Raw genomic sequence first — 6,699 nt, forward strand, 5'->3', positions numbered from 1 at the left:
GCCACCATATATCTTTCTATTCTACTCACACTTGCCCCACGTTTTGTTTCTCATATTTTCAATAATACACCAATCACATTTTTAAATAGTGCTATAAGGTGAATCGTGTCTCCCCAAAATTTATATGTTGAAATTCTAAACCGCAATATTTCAGAACGTAACTGTATTTGGAGACAAGGTCTTCAAAGAGGCAATTAAGCAAAAATGAGGTCTTTAGGATGGGCCTTAATCCAATGTCACCATTGTCTTTAAAAGTAGAGGAAATTTGGACCCAAAGGGAGACACCAGAAACATGTGCAGACAAAAGGACAACCATGGGGCTTCCCTGGTGGCGCAGTGGTTGAGAGTCCACCTGCCGATGCAGGGGACACGGGTTCGTGCCCCGGTCCGGGAAGATCCCACATGCCCCGGAGCAGGTGGGCCCATGAGCCATGGCCACTGAGCCTGCACGACCAGAGCCTGTGCTCCACAATGGGAGAGGCCACAACAGTGAGAGGCCTGCGTACCGCAAAAAAAAAAAAAAGGACAACCATGTAAAGACAGAGAGAAGGTTGCCATCTGCAAGGCAAGGAGAAAGGCCTCAGAAGAAACCAAATCTGCTGACACCTTGATCTTGGACTTCTAGCCTCCCAAATTATGAGAAAATTAATTTCTGCTGTTTAAGTGCCTAGTCTATTGTTACAGCAGCCCCAGTAAGCTAATACAGATAGTATCTAGGAATATAAACAAAATATATAATCATTGCTAGAAGTGTTAAAACTATAGAAAAATGTAAAGATGGAAATAAAAATCACCTATAATTACATCACCTTGAGATTATCCTCATATAAAATGTTTGGTGTATTTTCTTTCAGGCTTTTTTCCTAAGACATGCATTTTTTTTTCCACAAAATTAACAGCATAATGTACTTATAGTTTTGCATCTGCTTCTTTTACATAATTATATACACTTTTTACTAAATCATAAACATTTTGCCAACTTGTTATAATTAAAAATATGTTTGAAATGAACACATATTCTATTGAATGAATGTAGCCTAAGCCATTTGCATTTCCCTATTGGTTAAAATGTAGATTGTTTCCAATTTTTGTCATTTTAAATAACACTGTAATGATCATCTTTGAATATCGGTATTTTTTACTATCTTCTTAGGAGAAACTCTTAAACAAAATAGAGTTTCCAGTTTTTACCAACTTAAATAGCACTGTAATGAACATCTATGAATATAACTCTGGTTAATTTCTTAGGATAAAGTCTTTGTAAAGGAATAACAGAGTTAACTCCATTGCAGACCAGTCTTCATACTATCCTCCACAGACCTGTTGTTTTACTCCCTCTGCCTGGAAGCACCAGCCAAAATCTCATCCACTCTCCTCTTTCATGAATTTTCCGTGACTGTTGTGGCCCATATTAACTTTGCACTCACAGTTAATATGTATTTTGTTACCTAACACTTCATTATATACTCTCTTTAAAACACTTTAAACGGGAAATTCCCTGGTGGCACAGTGGTTAAGAATCTGCCTGCCAATGCAGGGGACACGGGTTCAACCCCTAGTCCAGGAAGATCCCACATGCCACAGAGCAACTAAGCCTGGGCACCACAACTACTGAGCCTGCACTCTAGAGCCCACAAGCCACACTACTGAGCCCACGCACCACAACTGCTGAAGCCCGCACACCTAGAGCCTGTGCTCCACAACGAGAAGCCACCACAATGAGAAGCCCTCGCACCACAATGAGCAGTAGCCACCACTCGCCACAACTAGAGAAAGCCTGAGTGCAGCAATGAAGACCCAACATAGACAAAAATAATAAATTTTAAAAAACATTGTTGCCATTGGACACATAGATTCAGGCAAGTCTACCACTACTGGCCATCTCATCTACAAATGTGGTGGAATCGACAAAAGAACCATCAAAAATTTTGAGAGAGAGGCTGCTGAGATGGAAAAGGGCTCCTTCAAGTATGTCCGGGTCTTGGATAAACTGAAAGCTGAACGTGAGCGTAGTATCACCATTGATATCTCCCTGTGGAAATTCAAGACCAACAGTACTATGTGACCATCACTGATGCCCCAGGACACAAAGACTTCATCAAAAACATGATTGCAGACACGTCTCAGTCTGACTGTGCTGTCCCGATCGTTGCTGCTGGTGTTGGTGAATTTGAAGCAGGCATCTCCAAGCATGGGCAGATCTGTGAGCATGCCCTTCTGGCCTACATTCTGGGTGTGAAATAACTAATTGCTGGTGTTAACAAAATGGATTCTATGGAGCCACACTACAGCCAGAAGAGATACAAGGAAATCGTTAAGAAAGCCAGAGCCTACGTTAAGAAAATTGGCTACAACCCCGACACAGTAGCATTTGTGCCAATTTCTAGTTGGAATGATGACAACATGCTGGAGCCAAATGCTAACATGCCTTGGTTCAAGGGATGGAAAGTCACCTGTAAAGATGGCAATGACAGGGCTTCCCTGGTGGCGCAGTGGTTGAGAGTCCGCGTGCCAATGCAGGGGACACGGGTTCGTGTCCCGGTCCAGGAAGATCCCACATGCCACGGAGCAGCTAGGCCCGTGTACTGCAAAAAAAAAAAAAAAAAAGATGGCAACGACAGAGGAACCATGCTGCCTGAAGCTCTGGATTGCATCCTGCTACCAACTCGTCCAACTGACAAGCCCTGCGTCTGCCCCTCCAAGACATCTATAAAATTGGTGGTATTGGTACTGTCCCCGAGGGTCGAATGAAGACTGGTGTTCTCAAACCTGCCATGGTGGTCACCTTTGCTCCAGTCAATGTTACAACTGAAGTAAAGTCTGTTGAAGTGCATCATGAAGCTTTGAGTGAATCCCTTCCTGGAGACAATGTGGGTTTCAATGTCAAGAACATGTCTGTCAAAGATGTTCATCGTGGCAATGTGGCTGGGGACAGCAGAAATGACCCACCAATGGGAGCAGCTGGCTTCACAGCTCAGGTGATTATCTTGAACCATCCAGGCCAAATCAGTGTTGGATACGCACCTGTGCTGGATTGTCACACCATTCACATTGTTTGCAAGTTTGCTGAGCTAAAGAAGATTGATGGTCATTCTGGGAAAAAGCTGGAACTTGGCCCCAAATTCTTGAAATCAGGTGATGCTGCCGTCATTTATGTGGTTCCTGGTAAGCCCATGTGTGTTGAGAACTTCTCTGACTATCCTCCTCTGGGCCATTTTGCTATTCATGACATGAGACAGACGGTTGCTGTGGGTGTCATCAAAGCAGTGGACAAGAAGGCAGCTAGAGCTGGCGAGGTCACCAAGTCCTCCCAGAAAGCTCAGAGGCTAAATGAATATTATCCCCAATACCTGCCACTCTAGTCTTAATCAGTGGTGGAAGAACAGTCTCAGAACTGTTCGTCTCAATTGGCCATTTAAGTTTAATAGTAAAAGACTTGTTAATGGTACAGCAGAAATTAACACAACATTGTAAAGCAATTATACTCCAATTTAAAAAAAAGACTACTTAATGATAACATGCATCATAAAACCTTCAGAAGGAAAGGAGAATGTTTTGTGGGCCATTTGTTTTGTGTAGGGCAGTTTTAAGTTATTAGGTTTTAAAATCAGTACATTTTTTCCCCTTTTGAACAATTTTTTTAATTTTTTTATTTTATTTTAATATTTATTTATTTATTTAGGCTGTGCTGGGATGCGGGATCTTCATTGCGGCATGTTTAGTTGAAGCATGTGGGATGTTTAGTTGTGGCATGTGGGCTTCTTAGTTGCGGCATGCTAAATTTTTATTTTATATTGGAGTATAGTTGATTAACAGTATTTTGTTTCAGGTGTACAGCAAAGTGATTCAGTTATACATATACATGTATCTGTTCTTTTTCAAATTCTTTTCCCACTTAGGTTATTATAGAACACTGAGCAGTGCTTCCTGTGCTATACAGTAGGTCCTTGTTGGTTATCTATTTTAAATATAGCAGCGTGTATGAAAATCAGTACTTTTTAATGGAAACAATTTGACCAAAAATCTGTCACAGAATTTTGAGTTCCATTAAAACAAAGCTCATGGGGCTTCCCTGGTGGCACAGTGGCTAAGAATCCACCTGCCAACGCAGGGGACACAGGTTCAAGCCCTGGCCCGGGAAGATCCCACATGCCGCAGAGCAACTAAGCCAAAGAGCCACAACTACTGAGCCTGCGCTCTAGAGCCCACGTGCCACAACTACTGAGCCCACGTGCCATGACTACTGAAGCCCACGTGCCTAGAGCCCGTGCTCTGCAACAAGAGAAGCCACTGCAATGAGAAGCCCGTGCACCGCAACGAAGAGTAGCCCCCGTGCACAGCAATGAAGACCCAATGAAGCCAAAAATAAAAATAAATAATAAAATTTTTTAAAAAAGCTTAATGAGGGGGGAAAAGTGCATAAGATAGGAGGCTTGTTCCCTGCCTCTAGAAATCTACAATCTAAAAGGGAAAATAGGACCAATTCCCAAGAAAAGGCAATAAAAACACACAGAAATATCAGAAATAAGTGCAAACTAATATCAGCAGATCTCAGTTAGCTTTAGTGGTAAGGAGATGCTCTTTTCCCAAGCACAAAAACCTACTGACATAACATTAAAATTTATTTCAGTTATCTACTGCCAAACAACAAAGTACTCCAAAATTCAGTGGCTTAAAACCACAATCATTTTACTTACTTGTATTTTGCAACTTGGGCAGAGCTGAGCAGAGAAAACAGCCTATCTCTCCTCTACATAGAGTCACCCAAAGTAACTACAGTAGAGGCTGAAGAATCCACTTCCACGATGGCCTTCTTCACATGGCTGGAGAGCTGGGGGTGACTGTTGGCTGGGAGCTCAACAGGAGCTGTTAGCCAAGGCCTCAGTGCTCCTCCGTGTGGTTAGGTTGGGCTTTTCACAGCATGGAAGTCTGAGAAGTCAAACTTCCAACACAGTGGCATCTCCCTGAATGCAAAAGTAGAAGCTATTGTCTTCTTAAGGCATGGGCCTAAAATGAATTCTAAGGATTAAAGCAAGTCATAGGCCAGCCAAGATTCAAGAGGAGGGAACTATCAGGGGTGCAAAACTGAGAGGAATGATTCATTTGGGGCCACCAAAGTAACAGTCTACCATATGATAGGTTGTTTGGTTTTTGTTTTTTTTGCCAAGTGTTCTGTAGCTGTATATTTGCCATTACTTCTAACTGTATTGATTTTTCAAAGTAATCTTTAAAAAGCTTGCTTACAATGGTGTCCAATATATGTGATTAATAGGTCATACCCCTAATTACCACTAAATCTGTATTATATTTCTTTGCCTTCTGTTTTTACCATTCCTGTCAGGTACATTTATAACCAGCCCAAACTAGCAGTGATTGAAATCATTTCAGGCTATTGTATCTTTCCCAAACTATACTTTGCTATTTCAAAAGCATTCTGTAGGGCTTCCCTGGTGGTGCAGTGGTTGAGAGTCCGCCTGCCAATGCAGGGGACACGGGTTCATGCCCCGGTCCAGGAAGATCCTACATGTCGCGGAGCGGCTGGGCCCGTGAGCCATGGCCGCTGAGCCTGCGCGTCCCGAGCCCGTGCTCCACAACGGGAGAGGCCACAACAGTGAGAGGCCCCCATACCGGAAAAAAAAAAAAAAAAAGCATTCTGTAGTTTGAGTCTTCGTAGGGGTTCAAGTATACTCAACTCCCACCTTTCTTACTTCTTTTTTCTTTGGAGGAGGGGAACTTCACCTCATGTATCTCTAGAAATGCTATCAGTTTCAAGAACCCAAGCAACAGAGACCTACGAGTCTAGACAAAAAAGACCTTCAATTATCTTACACAACAAAATCTGGAGATAGGTGTTTCCAAGCCTGCTGCAGCAGCTCAATGACATAATCAAGTATTCAGGGGTTTTCTATCTTTCCATACAACCATCTTCAGCATGTTAGCTTTTTTTTTTAACTTCTTATTTTATATTGGAGTATAGTTGATTAACAGTATTGTTAGTTTCAGGTGTACAGCAAAGTGATTCAGTTATACATATACATTATACATGTATCTATTCTTTTTCAAATTCTTTTCCTATTTAGGCTGTTACATTATACTGAGCAGAATTCCCTGTGCTATACAAGTAGGTCTTTGTTGGTTATCCATTTTAAATATAGCAGTGTGTACATGTCAATCTCAAACTCCCTAACGATCCACCTTTCATCTTTAAAGATTTGTCCCCTCAATATCACAAGATACTCCTCAACCAACCCCTAAGGAAAGAGAAGGGGAAAGATGAAGCCTCCTCTTGAAGCTTTGTCTTCTTATCTGGAAGGAAAATATTTCCTAGAAGCTGCCTTCCCTCAATTTCTGTCAAACTCCAGACCACTCTCAAATTTCACTGGATCTGCGATTACAGTATTATCTAGCAACAAGAATCGAACATCACTGGCCAGGACAACCCCACACCAAGGACAGCCAAGATCGTCTAGAGGGTACCTTTTAGTTTAACAAGTCGCAGGAGAATCACGGATTTTAAATTCAGAAAACTTCCAGGTTTATGCAGCCACTAACGAACGCCTGTGGTGATATGGCTCTGAACTTCAATCTCCCGAAAACACTCTCTGCGCGATCTTGTTAACGTGGCCCTTTGCAGCTTCTTACCCACTTCAAATATGGTCGTCAAGCTCCAGTCTCCTTTACCTCCTGAGCGTGGCGACA

General features: G+C 42.2%; 1 long non-coding RNA gene and 1 pseudogene across 2 annotated transcripts in view; one reads left to right on the plus strand and one right to left on the minus strand.

The window, feature by feature from the left end:
- LOC309802528 overlaps positions 1 to 6,681 on the minus strand; it is a 45,843-nt gene extending 39,162 nt beyond the window's left edge. Inside the window, exons 1-2 of the long non-coding RNA XR_014293819.1 lie at positions 6,478 to 6,681; positions 4,698 to 4,964 (exon numbers count right to left, since the gene is read on the minus strand). This is a non-coding gene — a long non-coding RNA (uncharacterized lncRNA). The remainder of the gene's footprint in view (positions 1 to 4,697; positions 4,965 to 6,477) is intronic.
- On the plus strand, positions 1,219 to 3,443 carry LOC309802527 (elongation factor 1-alpha 1-like; annotated as a pseudogene). Its single transcript has one exon. The product of its transcript is annotated as an elongation factor 1-alpha 1-like (transcript).
- Positions 6,682 to 6,699: the final 18 nt, after the last annotated feature.

The sequence above is a fragment of the Mesoplodon mirus genome, assembly GCF_964341445.2.
Source record: "Mesoplodon mirus genome assembly, chromosome: 4".
Lineage (NCBI taxonomy): Eukaryota > Metazoa > Chordata > Mammalia > Artiodactyla > Ziphiidae > Mesoplodon > Mesoplodon mirus.